Here is a 17230-nt window from a genome sequence, read left to right on the forward strand (position 1 = left end):
ATGTTGGACAGTATGGCACTGCCTAGAGCATCCTTCTGGTGGCATTTAAAACACCTGGTGCCCTAGGAAAAGAAATTACATCCAAAGCTGTAAATTCTCTTCTCCTTATCCCATCTACCGACCAACAGGGGTTGCTCTGATAGCAGCACAATATTTTACGGGCAAGAAAACTCACTACTATTTTTATTTCATTAATTTCTTTAATGTGCAATGTCCAAGTAGCTGTCTGCACTCACACCCTTACTGTGTGCTTCATGTGGTTTAATATAATTAATATATTGCTGCACTTATTGGCTTAAATCTTAATTTGATAATTGGAAAAGATATGCATTAGGGATTAATTTTTATTCCAAATGAACTTAAACAGAAGTAAATGAATTCAGTGTCAGAACTGACCAAATTGATGATTTAAGGGTGCTTGGTTACTTCCTGCATTGTGTTTGTGTGGTTTCTTAAACTTGTGTTTGTCAGCTTTTTCTGACTTAATTATGATTAAGTGTTGAACTTTACAGATGGCCAATTGCTGGTACTGCTGTATTGATCAGTTGTTTTTATTAATGTGTTAAATTTCATGGTTCCAACAGGATCATATTTTTTGATGGAACAGCTAATAGCTGAAAAACTCTACCATAAGTTTCAAGTAGCCCAGCTTTAGCAGGTATTCCTCTTCTTTCAATTTATCTTTTTTTTAATGTTTAATTATTCATTTACATTTAACTTTCTTAAGGATACTTCTGAAATGTTTTCATGCTAAAAAACAAACCTGTGTTATTTTTTAACATGTAGCAGCAAAAGAACAACACACAGTTACCACTTACACTGGGAAACACAAGTACAACTGGTTTGTTTTTTAGGGGGTTTTTTTGGAAGTCTTGAAAATCAAGACTGTTGTCATGGGGTTTTCTTGCAGAATTAGAAATCGATGGCAACCATAATCTAACTCCTCAAGTCAAACAATTTAGTTCAAGTTTGCAATGAGACATAAGCTTACTTTCATTATTGATGATGTTAGAAACAGTTCACAATAAATTAAAATATTGATGAATATTACTGTGTCATAATCTTTTCCTCTCATAAGGCATATCTAAAATTCAGACATCCTTTGAAGCTTAGTTTTTATGCAGATGGTCATCAAAACAGCATAACAGATCTTTGTGAGGTGAAAAGGGACTGAAAGTTAGGAATATATGTGAAATATATGCTTTTCCATCACATTTTTTCAATTGCTACATACATCATACACATTTCTGAATCCATCTTCCTCTTGTTGTATGTACGGTGACATTTTCATAAAAATCATGGATAAAGCTTTTAATTTTGTGTCCAGTTTGCTGCCATTTTAAATTTATTTTTTCCTCAGTGACCTATGCAGACAGACTCCTTACTTATAACATAAAACTGAATTAAACTGTAAGTGTAGAGTTCCTGTCTTTTATCTAATATACAGTGTTTTACATATCACATGTATGCATATGATATTCAGAATTATTTTATCTATCCTGAAACTAAGAAGAGATCTTTCAAACGGGAATGCCAATATAATTTTTCTTGAGACACAACGTTATGTGTAACTACAGTTCATTCCTATGTGTTTTTTCTCTACCAGTTTGTATATATAAACTTATGGGGAATAGTTACATAATAAACACTCTGTACAGCCGAAGTCTTTGTAACCTTAGAAGCCTGGAAATGACATTGTTAATATCCCATGTGAGGTTTTACCCAGTTGTCTGTTTTCTGTTTCTCAGAGCTCTTCGACATAGGGGAAGGAGCCACGCTTGTGCACAACTCACTGATCTGAAGAGGAGCTGTTCAGATTTTGGGAGAAATATCAAACTTGGGAGAAATATCAAACTTGGGAGAAATATCATCCCCCTCTAGCCATGGTCACAGCAGTAGGACCTCAGCTTAAGGTGGATTGTGCACTGCAGCTGCCCCTGAAGGTCAGCAGAGGGAAGGCACAGCCACAATTCCGTGAGAGCCTGACCAGGGTGATGGGATGCCGCAGCCCCTCGGCACCGCTGGGACGGCGCAAGTGGGATGCCAGTAGACATGTCACAAGCTCAGCAGGATGCTAAACTCAACACAGCTGTCAGAAATGCCTTCCAAGCTCTTTGGTCAAACAACAGGGGGTCTTAGGAGGTGTTAAAAGTATTGGCCAACCTTCTAACCTAGGGTTATGGAACTACCTCTCAGAAGAAAAAGGATCTTGTCCTAGCTTTTGGACTGCAGAGAAACTAGGAAATGCAGTTGTAGTTTGGATTTTGTAGTTGGCTGTGCTATTTGCACATGCAAAACCCCAGAGAAAGAACCACAAGCAGAATTAAACTGAAAACTGTAAAGGCAATGCAAAACATTTCAGTGCATATTTTTCCTCCAGCATGCCAAAAGAAGGTATAACAATATAGCAATTACACAATTTGAATAATTTTTCCATCTTTGGTTCCAATAAATTCATACTGACAGTCACACCTCTCCTAAATTCTGATACATGTCTCTTCTTGATTTACATGTGCTTTGTTTTGCAAAACAAATTTAATTCCTGATTGCTACTTGATGGTGCTTCCGTTGGTGTTTCTTCTCTTACTTTCTACTATCTGCTCTTTATTTTTGTGTTACTGCTCAGACTCCCTTTTTCCCATGTCACCAATCATTTCAATCCTTCTGTTTTAACACTTTCTAATTTATCTTTTCTTTCACAGTGCTTCCTTTTCTTTCTTTCTGTATTATCAGTGTACAATCTCCAAAGTATCTAGCAACTCTATGAGTAGCTTGAATAGCTAGAGCACGGTGGACTGGATGTCTGAAAGTCAGTATTCTCTGCAGCTGCCAATAGCTTTGAGCATGTCAGTTTGTCATTCAATATTTTGCTTTTTTCTTCTCATTTCTAGTAATGCAGATACAGTTACCCTCCTTCTGAGAAAAATGCCATGGTTTTCACAAGAGCTATAGAGATAGAAAATAGTATTGGTTGCAGTGAGAGAGAAGCTTTCATCATCGGAACTACATGGACCTAAAGGTTTTGTAAACTAAAGGCCAATTATTCCCTGAGGTGTATGGGGGGCCACTTCTACTGTAATCAGTCTTGTAAATGTGAAGGCAAAACAGGACCTTGACTGTCTGTATCTGGACTTTGTCAGACCATTTGTTTGTGACCAGAATTGTATCGTTACTCTGGTTTTCAATAAAGGGATGTTCACTGAGGCATCACATTGATATTTTTGAAGTATGTTCCACATTTTCAAAGGAACAAATTTATCAGCATAGAATTGAAATGTCTGGCTGTTTCAGTATGCTATCAAGATTCCACATCACACTGATGTACAAGGGCATTCATTTTTCACTTGGTGAATGTAATGGGAATGAGACCCCACCTGCAGTGCTGCCTCCAGCTCTTGGGTCCCCAGCACAGGAAAGACATGGGCTCATGGGAGCAAGTCCAGAGGAGGCCACCAAGATAACTAGAGGAATGGAGCACCTCTGCTATGAGGAAAGGCTGAGAGAATTGGGATTGTTCAGCCAGGAAAAGAGAAGGCTTTGAGGTGACCTAATTTTGGCCTTCCAGGACCTGAAAGGAGCCTACGGGAAAATGGAAAGACACTACTTACAAGGGCCTTTAGTAACAGGAAAAGAGGGAATGGCTTCACACTGAAAAGGAGTAGGTTTAGATTAGACTTTAAGAAGAAAGTCTTTACTGTGAGGGTGCTCAGGCACTGGCACAGATTGCCCAGAGAAGTTTTCACCCCTTCCCTGCACGTGTTCAAGTCCAGGTTGGATGGTGCTTTGAGCAAATAAGTAGTTGTATGGCTGCTTTGAGCAACCTGGTGTAGTGAAAGGTGTCCCTGAACATGGCAGGGAGATTAGAACTAGATAATCTTTAATATTGCTTCTAACCCAAACCATTCTGTGATTCCATGATTTTCAACAATTGAAGGTATGTTAACAAGGAGATAGATGATTTGGCAAAACTTTGCTCCTTCCTCCTAAGAAATAAAAAAGCCCTGGAAAAAAAAAAAACAAACAAACACAAAGACACCAGCTTGTTTTGATTGCTCAGAGATCAGATCTGATCCTCAAGCAATACAGTAAGGGACAATGTTGGCAGTAGACCAGTGGGATTTCAGCAAAATTGAGCTCTCACTCTTCATCTTGTCTGTACCTAGGCTGACTGCTGCCTGAAGGATCTTAGTCCTTAGGAATCTCTTCCTTTATTGCCTTAAATCTGGCTCTTCATGGAAAAGTCTTGTTTGGCTTTAATCTCTGAGTCCTGTACTAGGCAGACCCTTTGCAGGTATTTTACGTCTTTTGGTGTTTCTGTAAAATACAGCCTTCAGCAATGACCTTTGGGCATTCCATTGAGTATGTTCCCAAAATCTGAGGAGGGGTCCTGTTCACGACCCTGAGAGTTGAAGAGCTTCCTTCAGGAACCAGGCTGATTCCTTGGGCACTGAGTCTCCATCATCACTTGCTAGATGTGGTACAGAAAGCAGTGGCTGAAGGTGTATAGTTACACTGCAACATCAGTTCTTCTTTGGGAACCTATGGAAATTGGGTGGGTGAGTCCAGTATGGGTCTTTGCTGACAGGCTAATTGGAATAATTGGTGTCTCTTTTTGTAGCATTTCTTAGCAGAAAGACCATGGCTGGAGCTGAAAGTAGGAAAAATCTCTTTGTGAAGTGTTTTATGTCTAGGATTGAGACCTTTTGAAGGATTTAAGTCCCAAATACAAACTAAATATCTGCGTAGCTATAATAGCTATTGGGAGACAGAGGGAGAAAAAAGGAGAGGAGAGGGAAAGGGAACCACGTCCAAGGAAGGTGATGCTGTTTGGAAAAAATGTCTCTTACAGTTTGGCATCTAGCTTTTAACATGCTCTTGCCAACCTGCGAGTTCATTTGAGGTTTATAGCAAGTTACAGGAAGAATAAAAAGTTAATCATGTGCAGAGCCCTGGTGTTGTATTCTTGCCATCTATTTCAATAGCAGTAATAACATACAGACTGTGAAGGGATTAAAGAAATGGCACAAGCTGCTTTCTACTTGAGTTTGTAAATGTATTTCCATTGAAAGCTTAATTTTTATGTTTTCCATCCAAATTTAAAAATATGTGAGGTCCAAGAACGCTATATATGGGTTGGATCTGGGGTCAGATTTTTCTATCAGTTTTTACCCAAGTTAAACATGGGGACTTTTCACCTGCTATCTAAAAACATTACAATATTTTATCGAGGCTCAAACCCACAAACAGCTATAAGAGGAAAAGTGGGGAAACTCAGTGATGAAGATGTTTGCTCAACAGACTTAACTACATGTTGCAGCCTGCATCTTCTTAACAAATCCCAGAAGTTCTTGTTAAATATTTTTGGGATTTGAAGCTGCGGAAATCTATTGAAATTCTGTCTGGGCCTGGATTAACACTCCAGACTAAAGAATAATTTCATTTTCTTTTTAAGAGCTGTAATTTTTTTTTTTTCAATTAGTAGGTATGAACTTTACTGTCACCAGATGAGATCAAATATCTTAATGCATCTAAAATTATCATTGTTACTTACAACAAAGAAGTAAGCTTCTCAATAATAACCCATGGACTAGGAATTCTTTCCAGTGGATTAAGCTTTTTCCTTTCTGTTTCTGAAATATTTTTGGGTGGTAATCACCTCCCTGAAAATCTGGGGGTTTTTTTCTTTCGTATGGCTGCAAACTGGACAGAAGTTTTTTGTTCTTTGCTCTCACACAACACAAATGAAGTGTCAAATTTTACCCAGGGCAAATATATGCCTTTAACTACATTTAGCATCTTTCTTAGTGTGTTAGCATGCATCTAAGCTATTTGATTGGATTTATTTTCTTTAAAGAACTCAAAATTTGGCAAAAGCTTGCTGTGGGTGACTGGTTTAAGGGTGACTTACTCATTAAGGGTGACTTTTAACAACTTTAGCCCACACATTATTGCTATCCTTTGGGGAAAACAAAGAAATTGATTTCAGAAAAAAAATGTTGTCTTTGCATTTCTTTACTTCTTGTCATTTTTTCTTTGTTTGATATTTCAGTTTCTTGTGCATTGCTTTCTCTCCTTGTTTATCAAAGTTACTAATTTATGGTCTACTGATGCACAACAATTCTTTGAGCTTAGAGTTGGTACATGGCTGTCAGTAAGAAAGATGAGAAGCAGAAGTATGAAGGATTTTCCCAGGGTAGGACAAGAGTTATAGCCTCATCTCTAAGTGGAAAACTTAGGCAAGTGAAAAAAGATTGGACTGCAGAAAAGTGGTAGAGGACTATCCTTTTCTTTTGGGAGATAATAGAGTTAATGTGTTTAAAATACTTATTAGGGTTAGTTTATATTTAGTTACTTCGAATTGTCCAGCACTTTCACTATGTAAAATACTGAGGCTTTTTGATTTATTTGTTTTTTATCTTGCCAACTGGCCTGCCTCTTTCCCTTCTCTCTTTCTCTTCTTGCCTCTTTCATAGTGTTATGCTTAATATAGGAGAGAAAGTTTTCCACTTACTCTGATTGGAAGAGTTTTCTCAAAAGGCTCAGTCTTTGCTTTTTTACCTTGGGTTAATGGTTCAACCACCTTTTTTTTTTTTGAAAGAAAGAATTAAATTTGGTTAACAATGTAAATGTCTGGTCTAGCAAAATTTTACTGAAATTTCTGGACACATCTAATACTCTTTATGCATATTGACCATATTTATCTACATGGAGATTCTACTGGCCTTACTACCATACTGATTTGCACTAGAAACATGTTGCCTGTAGGAACCAGCATGCTCAGGTTCTAAAAAGAGTTGGTTGATAATTTGAATTTCAACAGGAAAGACAAAGCAGAGAGAGAGAAGACATTAAAATGCTGTAGAATAATTTCTTTTCTTCAGTGTTGTCACTAAAAAATTTAAAACCTAAATCTTACTGCTTCTTTTCACTCCTTCAAGAAAATTTTGCATTTCAAGAAGGGCCTGAAGGCTTAGTAGCAGTTTAGTAAGGATGCAAGGATGTCACCATCTTTCTTGATGAAGTTTTATCTCACGAAGTTTTGCCTTGTTCTTTAAAATGAGGAGGAATTTTCATTCTCGTGGTCTGTGGTTTACACAGATTTTACATTCATCTAAACTCCAACGCCACTCCTGCCAGTCGGTGCCTTGATGCCCTTGTGGTTTCACTCCTGTCCTGAAGTGAAGGCATGTGGGTATCTTTGTAGCTCCAGCGCTGCAGGTAGGAATATTAGGAGTATGATTTCACTCATTTGAAGTTATCAGAAAGCAAAGATCAATGGCAAATAGATGGGCTGATTAACCACTCTTATTTTCTCTCCTGGAAGGTTGGTTATATCCATAAGAAACACTGAAAACACCTCTTTAAAAGAAGTGCTTGTTAGGGAGCCAGAGAAATGTAAAGTGCAATTTGTCCAGTTCTCTGAAATCTTGACAGATAGATAAATATGAAGTGAGCTGGAGTGACTGTGGTGAGAAAGCTGAGTTTCAAAAGAGGAACACACTAGAGTATTGTTTCAGTCGCAGAGGAATGTCTACGTTTTTCTTATAAATGTCTTGGGGGGGGAAAAGCATCTTGTGCACCCCATCTGCAGTTAGAATTTGTATAATTAAATTTGTACAATTTAATAAATGACAAAAATATTTCTATGTTAGGATATTGCCACGACAGCATTGTTCTTGATATATACTTGAATATAATAGTCATTACACTGTACAGTGTTGTAAATATATGTATATACATCTTCATTTTTTCTACATGTGTGCGGAATAATTCACCTTCTGTGATTTATTTTGTTAAAAGATACACTTGTTCTATATCTATTAATGGATGTACATGCAATTTATAAATTGAAAACACTAAAACTATTCATTTCTGATTTTTAAGTTCTACTGAGACTGTACTGTGATGATGGTAAGTACAGAGTAATATCCTTGCACTTCCTGAGGCCTTAGCTGGCAGAGTTGTCAAATTAAACTGGAACATTTTGTAAATGTATCTTTAATAAATACATATGTCTGTCATGCTTCCCTACTCAGTCTTATAAATCAGACTGTATCTAGCTGTCAGATACTCTCAACCCAGTTGTCCTAATCTGTCAAGCAAAAATTATAGCATCTAGGCTCACATCCTTCTCTGAAAATATTTATTTATACCAGTGACATGTCAAGGACACACCATTTTTTTAATTTATTCTTTTTTCCCCAGCAACAAAACCATTAACAGCTGGCTCAAGTCCCTGCCAGGAGGGCAGTGGTTAATACATGAAGGGAATTTATAATGTAGGAACACACCAGCCAAGTAAAATAAGTGCTGCATAGCATTTTAAAATAATCTTGCTAAATTCCAGATATTGAGCATTCAGACTTGTCTTACTCAGTATACAATAATAATTTTATACCATTCATCATCCTCACCCCCTTTCATCTACAGGTGAGCCTACACTCCTGCGTTGCAAAGAGATGTAGAGGTTGTCTCCAGGTTTTGTGTCTCTGCAGTGTCTGGTAATTAACCACTGCAGTTCTAATGACACGTCAGACCCATCATAAACTATTGCTGTAACCTGAGAGAAGGATTTAACAAGTCATGGAGAATATGAAGTTATTGCTTATTCTGGTTCCATCAGCTCTCCCTGAACAGAGAATGCAACATCAGAAGCTGAGACCTGGGGGAGAAAGAGTGGGTGGAGGAGGATGAAGGAATCCTTGGCATTTTTAAAAGAATAAATCTTTTTATTCCATATGCATAAACAGATTTAAAGAAAATCTCTTGTCACTTTTCCTTTTTAGAAATTTTAGACTGCACTCCATTTAGAACAACTATTTAACATCACCTGTATTCAGTTTAGGACAGTAAGAAAATGAATCTTAACTCTTTGAAATCTTGTGCCCAAATAATTAAAGAATTAAAATCCCAGTTCACTTCAAACTCACAACTCATTCTAGTAATCCTAATACTTTTTAATTTTTCTTTTTATTTTTTTTTTGTCTCTGAGATGAGTAAATTCTCAATACTTTTTTAAGTGTGATAGACTCATCTTTATTTTGAGCCTCTGTATTCATGTTAACTAGTTTGTGTGGTGATCTGAATTCTTTTGACTAAAGGATGTATTCTTGCAATGTCCCATAAGATAAGAAACTGTAGTTTCCTCCCTTTTTGCTGTACTATAATTGAGAGACTTACCAACTGTCCATAATAAAGTTATAAAAATGTTTAGATAAAAAAGATGGATTCCAGTTTGATATATTATGAGAAGATACAGAAGTTTCAGGCTTCTTATTATGGATATACTGGAAAAAGTACAGACAAAAGGGAAGAACATCTGCTCCAGAAGTCAGGAGGTGTGTTTTCATGAGCCAAGGATGAGCGGGACAGGACACAGCGTGAGGAGCAGGAGTACTGGGACATTGTCTAGAAATCTGCCATAGCTTGTCTCCATCACTGTTAAAAGCAAGGCCACAACTCTGCTTTCTATGGGACTAATTGCTGAAGGAATTGCTTTGAGAACAGGGGTGATACTTTCTCAATAATAATGACTGTTGCCTCAGTGAGTGGAACTTGAGTGAATGTATTGCACATGGGAAAACAGAGTGGGAATGGCCTGGGGAAGAAGCACGTTGCCTTGCAATCATGAAAAGGAGTTAATCACTTTGGAATGCCCCCAGGTGTATGACAGGGAATTGAACTTATCACAAATGAAATCTTTCATCAGTGGCATTTAACTAGTTATCTCCTTCTCTGACAGGCTGTCTTGTTTGTTTTAATAATATTACTCATAATGGCTTTTGGAGAATTGAAATATGATAGCTGAAGTGAAAAAAATTCATTCTGAAAGTAAGGCATTTTTAAAACCCAGAGCCCTGAAACTATAAAATGAAGGTTGGTTTGGCTTCCCTGCTATGGGTAACTTTCATACTGATACAGCTGTCTGTTTGCTTTTCCTGAAAGCCCTGGGCTAGTTCAAGCATAACCATTCAATTTAAGGCAGAGTCTGATGAAGAGCAGTCCTATGGACTGTGATAGACTGTGATGGATGTTCACTGTGATCCCTTCTGCCCTTGAGAACTCTGTGTACTAGTTTGAAGCCAGATAATTAACTAACTGCTGCTGGTGGGTACCCTGTAACAAAAATATGGATGCAAAGCTGAGGGATGTGGAAGGAAAACAGTGCTGCAGCTTCAGTCTCTCAAGCCAAAAGTTTGAGGAATTTAAATAAAAATTATGAGTGACTTATAAGAGAAAGAAACCTTGGATTTCAACCTGGTGAAATCAGGATGAGAAACAGCAACAACAACAGCAACAAAGTTTGGACATCTTTTAGGTTTAGAGAGTGACAGGTAAGATTAAAGCCACTCTCTATCCTGAAATCTGGATAGTAGTAAAGCATTTAAGTACTTCAACTTAAAACTGGGTAGGTCAAATGTTCATGTGTGTGAACTTCCTTCACAGTTTTACAGGGAAACACATCAAACTGAGCTGAAGAAAGGCCCATTGTAGATGCAGACATATAAGGAAGCAAGAAGAGAGTGATTAGCTTGGGAAATTCTGTTTTTCTTTTGGTACCAGCATTCCTACTCTGGTTTTAAGAAATCTAATTCCTTGTTGTTATACTCTCATAAATTTGTGGTAATAGTAACACTTTAAAATGCACAATATGGATTTACACTCTTGAACTTTTTTCATAATATTTCATACAAGTATTTTTTGCCAAATAAACCACTGATGTCCTTACGTGGAATTAAGTTGGTGGTTAAATTGCAGGTATTATTTGCAGCAAATTTACCATTAACCTTCTCTAGAGAAGGGTGCAGTTCTTAAATACACATAGTGAATTAATCATGAGCTTGTTTCTCCAAACAAAAGCAGTATTTGAAAGAATTTATTGTGAAAGAAGTTGTATCATACATAATGAAGTGTTATAAGAGTCCTGAATGATTTTAAGTGACTAACCCCACATTAGGCACTGGGAAATCTGTGCCTGGAATAACTAGAAGTACGGAGGGCCTGATGTAAAGCATGTTGGAGTCAATGGCTCTTTTCCATTCTCTGCAATGGACATAAGGTTGTTCAATTTCACGGGACGGAAAAAATTTATTTTATGGAACAAACATGCACAAAGAAACACAACTCATTCCTTAAATACGTGTGCTTGCTTCCTGATGGTTTTTAATGGGAAACATGTGTTCAATGTGAGGTGAGCTGAATTACCCAGGTTTTTGGAGGGAATTAGTCACTTTTGCAGGGGAATCAATATCCAATAACAGGAGCTGATCAACAGTGCTTGATTTCAGTTGAGCATGCCAACAAGGTGCTGTGAGATACGAGCTTTCATTGGTTTTCTGACTCTTTAAAAGTTAGGGGTTGAGGGAGCTACACTGTCCTGGAATCAAGCATTGAATTTATGTCATATTTTTCCAGATCTGGAAATGAGACAGTGAAAAGCATTGCTGTATAGTTAATGTATATTCCTTCAGCAGCTGATGCAGCAGAAAAAATGAAATAAATAGTACAAGCTGCATAATGCTTTAGCAGTGAGAAAGAGCTCTAACAAACTCACAATTGTACACAATGCAATAAAATATTAAAAATTCACTAGCTTTTACATCCTGAGGAACTGCTTATTCTCTGGATTATGAGTCACCTCATGGAGATCAACCTCAGTAAGAGAAATAATTTTCTTCAGAAATTAAAGAAAGTATTCCAACATTTAATATTCACTTCCTAGGTATAATGAATTTTTTTTAAGCATTTTCTTTATGATGAACTTAATCCATGCCTTACTGTAGTGTGTTATCCACAAAGCGAGTGTCTTTATCAACCAGCTGATCCTCCAGTTCTGTTTAAATAATCATTGGAAAACTGCTATTGCAATTGTCATCTTGCAGAGATTGTAGTTGTCCAAAGTGGTTTTTAAAATTTATATCTATAAGCATGACTCTGAAATATGTATATTTGTGTTAATAATAATTTTGCATATATTTCTAGCTAATGAAAAGTGTTATTTAAAATAGAGACATTTCTGTCCACACAATTAGTGTCCATAAAGGTTGGGTTTTTTTTTTCTAGTGGTGTATTTGAAGCCCACACTGGATTCTCCCATTTTATTTTAGGTGTCTTTGCAATTTGCAAATTCTGGGCCTTGACAACTAGTTTTAACACTATCACTTCAGTGGAAGAAACAAACTCCAGTAAGTTTCGTGGAGAAGTAAGCAGCCAAGGGGAACATCATATTTTCTCTTCTTATAAAATTGTTTTTAAAATTAACAGTGTAACTAATAATCAGCTGCTATTTCAGGCTGTTTCATGTTATCACTAAGCAAAATGGATAAGTTAAAAACAAGTAAGAGACCACAGGTTTGTTCATCTGTGGAAATAAAGCAAGAAGTAGTAAAAGAAAGCAAAAGGCAACACTGAATTTGAAATAAGGGTGAAGAAAAGATGCATACCACATTCTTTTCTTTCTTGTATTGCTTTTCTTACAGCATTTAAACAGTCACATAATGTGCTCTTCTTTTACAATGAATCTTACAAATTGAGGGGATTTGCTCTTAATTCTTCTAGATGGTGCAGGAGGAGACTAACAACTTTAGTGCTTCATTTCCTGACCCTATAAACATGGATTTTGCTTGAATTCAAGTGAGAAGGCCCACTGACACACAGAGGGACTGCTCAGAGGCTTAAATTTAAGCAGGTATGTAAGTGCTTGTGGAACTGGGGCTTTTTTATGTTTATTGACCGACAGGTTCATTGCCCTGCAGGGAGTACTTCACAAGAGTACTTGCAGCGACTTTTTTTGGTTTTGGAAAGCTCAGTTTAGGTCTAGCCCCAGTCACAGCTCCACAGATTTATGCTGTGGGATGATGTGCACCAAAGGCAGATTTTGGGCAGGGCGCTTTGGTCAGCCGTGGTCTGCGTGAGGGCTTGCAGGCTGCCCTGGGGCATTCCTTGAGCTGCCAAAACGTGTGTAGCATGTATGGCAGGATGTCTGCAGCCCACCCTGTGAAATCCACTCCCATCTGTGCTGGGAGAGGAGCTTCTGGTACAACTTTGAAGAGACCAGCTGAAAGAGAGGTATGAGAATGGGTTAGAGGAGATGATGCTCACAATTGCATTGTTTGTAGTTCTTTTGGGAGAGGAACTTCGGGGCTGTAACAGTTGTCCCAGCTTTGCAGAGAGGCTGCAGGTGGATGTTTCTAAAGCCTGCTGGCAGGGTCTGGGGGATCTTCTCCACCACAACCCCTTTTACAAAGCTGCGTTTTTCTGGATGTATGCTGAGACAAGGGAGGAGGGAAACAAATCATGTTTTTTATGCAGAATTTACTTGTGTGATCTATAGAGAAATACCAGATTTCTTGTTAGTATTCCTTCTTTCTTTTTTTTTTTCAAAAGAATTTCCTCTCTCTCTCTGTGGAATCAGAATTTGTCCTCTTTTTAATCAACTCCTAAGAGGACATCTTGATACTATGCTGTAAGTGATATGCACTAAAAAAATCCTGAAGTTTATTGAATTTGCATATGCAGTTCCTCTTTTTAATATTATGCCATTAGACCACTCACCAGCACTGATGAAATTTATTAATCCAATGAATTCTGCTCATAAACTTCTTTCAAGTAAATATGACTCTACGTAAGACATCAGCTATTAAAATTAATGAAGACTTAAACAATTCTGATTTATGAAGAAGATGTTGTATTTCTCACTGGTAAAAGTCTAAAATCAGATGGTGTATGAGAAACTGCATACTAAACAGACTGCTTTCATGATCTGCTGTTTGATTTTTTGGCATGAATATTTGTGTTAAATTGTGCATTCACCTTGTAAAGTTCATTCTTTCCTAACTACATTAGACTGCTATTATAAGTGCTCCCTGTTAAAATAGCACCTTTTTATTATAGAATGGATTGCTAATATAACTACAGCAAAAACTCGTCAACCTTTCCATTATAAATATAAATCCCTATTTTCAGGGACTTCAAACTCTGCTATAAATACTCATTTGAGGCTGATGTTTGGCATGTAAAGCCTCATCCAAACAACAAAGCTATTTATTGTAGAATTACTTTAGCCATTTGAAAATATTTTAAAGCAGAAAAAGTAGAAATAGTTGCGTGTTTGTTTTTTTGGTTGGTTGGTTTTGTTTATTTTTTTTTAAACTCTGATTTTACTCTGATATATTCCTAGAGTTTGAGAAGCTGGGCAGGGAGGAAGGGGCAGGGGCAGGAAGGCTGGGTTGTGCTTCCTTCTGGTTCCAAGTTGCTCCTGTGCACTGTCTGGTTCTGCTCAGGTCAGTCTGAGTTCAAGGGGCATTTTGTCTTTGGATGTTTTTGGGTTTGGGGCCTTTTTCAAGCACTGGGTTTCTGGTGCACTCTTCCCAAGGCACTTTAATGTCATACTTGAAAAATTACTTCTGACACCCTGTCAAATTCTTCATATGAAATGGAAAGTTTTTAAGTCCCTTCTCCTCCCATGAGTTTCTCAAAGATTTGAGCCCAAGAAACTCAGTGTGTGAGGTCTTCACTGATGTAGTTTAAAACAGGATAATCTTGACAACAGATTAGTAAGATTTCCTAGACCTTTTCTAACTCACCACGTTCTTTGGCTGCTTCCAGTGCTGAAATTTAACATCTTTCTGAACATTAATACAGTTTTCTCACAACTGCTAAAAAAAAAAAGCGGTTTCAGGCATACTTCAGGTTGTGTTTCATGATCATTTTAAACTGCCCTGGGTAGCAGCTCTTGCTGAAAGTAGTTAGTTGTGTCACTTGTCCTCCCTGTCCTATGAGTTTCTGCAGTTTCTGCACTTGCATGGTCAGTCAGACAGACCCTGAAGCTGCTTTTGCTGGGTGGGAGAACATAAAATACGCATGGGTGCAAGTCGGGTTTGGGGCAGACAAGCTCCTTGCCCACCTCAAGGGCCTCATAGGTGTGACAGTCATGCTCAGCAGGGCACTGTGAAAGTCAGACTGTCCCCCTGCCACCAGCAACTCTGTCTAGGCTTGTCTTTAATGAAACAATGAAAGTGCAGTAAGTGATGCTTAAATGACTGCTTGAAGACCTTCCAGAGAGTGACTGCCATCCATTGCAGGGTGCCTGAAAAGATTTTCTGAAGTTTTTGTTTCCTTGCAGTATCCACAGGAATAAAATACCCAGAGGTCCAGGTGTCCATAGGAAAAAAAGAGCTTTGTTGTCAGGCCAACACTGAGCAAATAGCAGCTTCTTTAGTGTAGGAACAACAAAGGCTTAAAGGCAGTGGGCTTGCCTGTCTTTGACAGCACTGCAGACAGCCTTGGTCGGCCAAAAGTCTGTGCATGTGCATCTGGAGGAGAGGAAACGAGCAGGTGTTCTTGATCACTCAGCCTGGAAATGCATGATCTGAGAGGAGACCAACAGCAGACAAAACCCTCAGATGGTGAACTAAGTCAGAAGTGGGTGGGCTCATAGGCTTGGTTGCTTTTAATGACAGTTTGCTGGGCCTGGCAGTGGCAAACAGTTTGTGCAAGTGGTTGGTAGCACCAGAAAAGAGCGTGCGGGGGATTTCTGTGGTTGCTAAGAGCAACCTGCTCTAGCAGGAAATATTTTATTATGCTCAAAGCTTTATTCTGAGAGCCCCAGGGTTTATAAATTGAAAAGCAAAACAACACAAGAAAAAGCCCTCTGCCTTCTCACAATTAGCTGTGAAATTTCTCAGAGGCCTCCCTTCCACCTGTGCCTGCCCAGATGGTCTCATGGGGTCTCAGGCATCACCTCAAGGTCTGACCTTGTCTCCGCTCTGCCAGTGCACTTCTCTTATCCAGGAGAGTGAAGACAGCACCAATATTAGGGGGAGACTTTTGTTGACTGGTATGAGTCCTTACACCCTCTTAATTATACTTTTTTTTCTTCTTCAGCTTCTTCTTGAGATCCCAATGCTTCTCTTTTTCCCTGGAAGCTGTGTGTATTCCCTCCTTTGCCTCCTCTCCTCTCTGTCCCCGTGTCCATGTGCCTCCACTATTCTTTCTCTCTTATGTTTTCCTCACTATTTTTTTCAGGTGTCCAGCTTTACCAGGACTTCTTCAGTAGAAACTGCAAACTCCTTCTTGAGGATACTGCCAAGGAGGGGGAAAAAAAAAAGTGTCAGTAGTTAACTCAGAAATGAGTGATATAAAAGTCAAAGGGCCTTGAGTATGTGGGTGTGGTGACAATTGGTGGAAAAGTAAAGGTTATGTTAAATAAATCTGAGATATTTAGGAGATTTGATGGTTGGTTTATTTCTCACTCCTCTTTTTTTCTTTTTAGTTATTGATAAAAGCTGGATATAGAAAAATAGAAAAGAAAAAGATTTATTTTGAAAAAAGGGAACTGTACAGCAATTTTTAACAGAAATCCTTTTACACTACCATTGTCATTTTACTTAAAAATAAGTTTTGCTTGATACTTTAAAAAAAAAAAAAAAAAAAAAAGTGAAAATGCCCTCATTTAGGGTAAGCCAGTTCTGTGTTTCAGACTTGCTGGTCTGTGCACCTTTAGGATCAGTCAAGCTCTCGTGGAGTTGTGTTACATATGGGTGAGGCTTATTGTGTTATTATTTGAGTTTATCATCAAGTAAGTGAGACAGGGAGTTATTCATGGGACCACCCTGACTAAGCCATTTCTTGTCTTAAAGAAATGAAACCAAAGTATTCCCACCAGTATTGAATGCACTCTGCTGCTTTGACTTCAGAAAAAGACCACCTCTGTTAAGCAGAAATTTATTTTTTTTGTTGGTCTCTTGGGTGACCACTGATGGCAGATTTTCCTGTGTTTCCTACGGCAAGAGCAATATGTTCTGAAATGTTTTGATTATGTTTAAAGTATATGTATGAAAATGTGATATATGGTAAAGTGATGTATGGCAAAAAATAATATTGATATGTATATTGGATATATCAAGAGGAAACGTGGAAGATATTTTCATAAGCATATGTTCCACTTTATTTGGTGGAGGAATATTGGAAGGCATGGGAACACTTATGAAAATGTATAGAAGCCTTTTATAGAGTGTTGAAGCACTTTTTCTGATAAATGTTTGGAAAATATCCAAAAGTGTTATGGTACATTAAGAAAGCAATATGTAACTTTTTTAAATTGTTCTTAATATGGTTAATTTATGTTCATTTACTTTAGAACATATTGGAACCATATTTCCTACAAATTAAACTTATTTTGTGCTACCTTACCACACTATTGACACTTAGTTGATTTTGTAATTATCTT

At 37.8% G+C, this 17230-nt stretch overlaps 1 protein-coding gene across 1 annotated transcript in view; it reads left to right on the plus strand.

Annotated features, from left to right (window-relative positions):
• LOC135409019 (uncharacterized) overlaps positions 1-3218 on the plus strand; it is a 382762-nt gene extending 379544 nt beyond the window's left edge. The window contains exons 10-11 of the transcript XR_010427982.1: positions 585-658; positions 1749-3218. The gene's annotated coding sequence lies outside the window, so the exon portion shown is untranslated. The remainder of the gene's footprint in view (positions 1-584; positions 659-1748) is intronic.
• Positions 3219-17230: the final 14012 nt, after the last annotated feature.

This window comes from Pseudopipra pipra, chromosome 2 (genome assembly GCF_036250125.1).
Source record: "Pseudopipra pipra isolate bDixPip1 chromosome 2, bDixPip1.hap1, whole genome shotgun sequence".
In the NCBI taxonomy this organism is placed as follows: domain Eukaryota; kingdom Metazoa; phylum Chordata; class Aves; order Passeriformes; family Pipridae; genus Pseudopipra; species Pseudopipra pipra.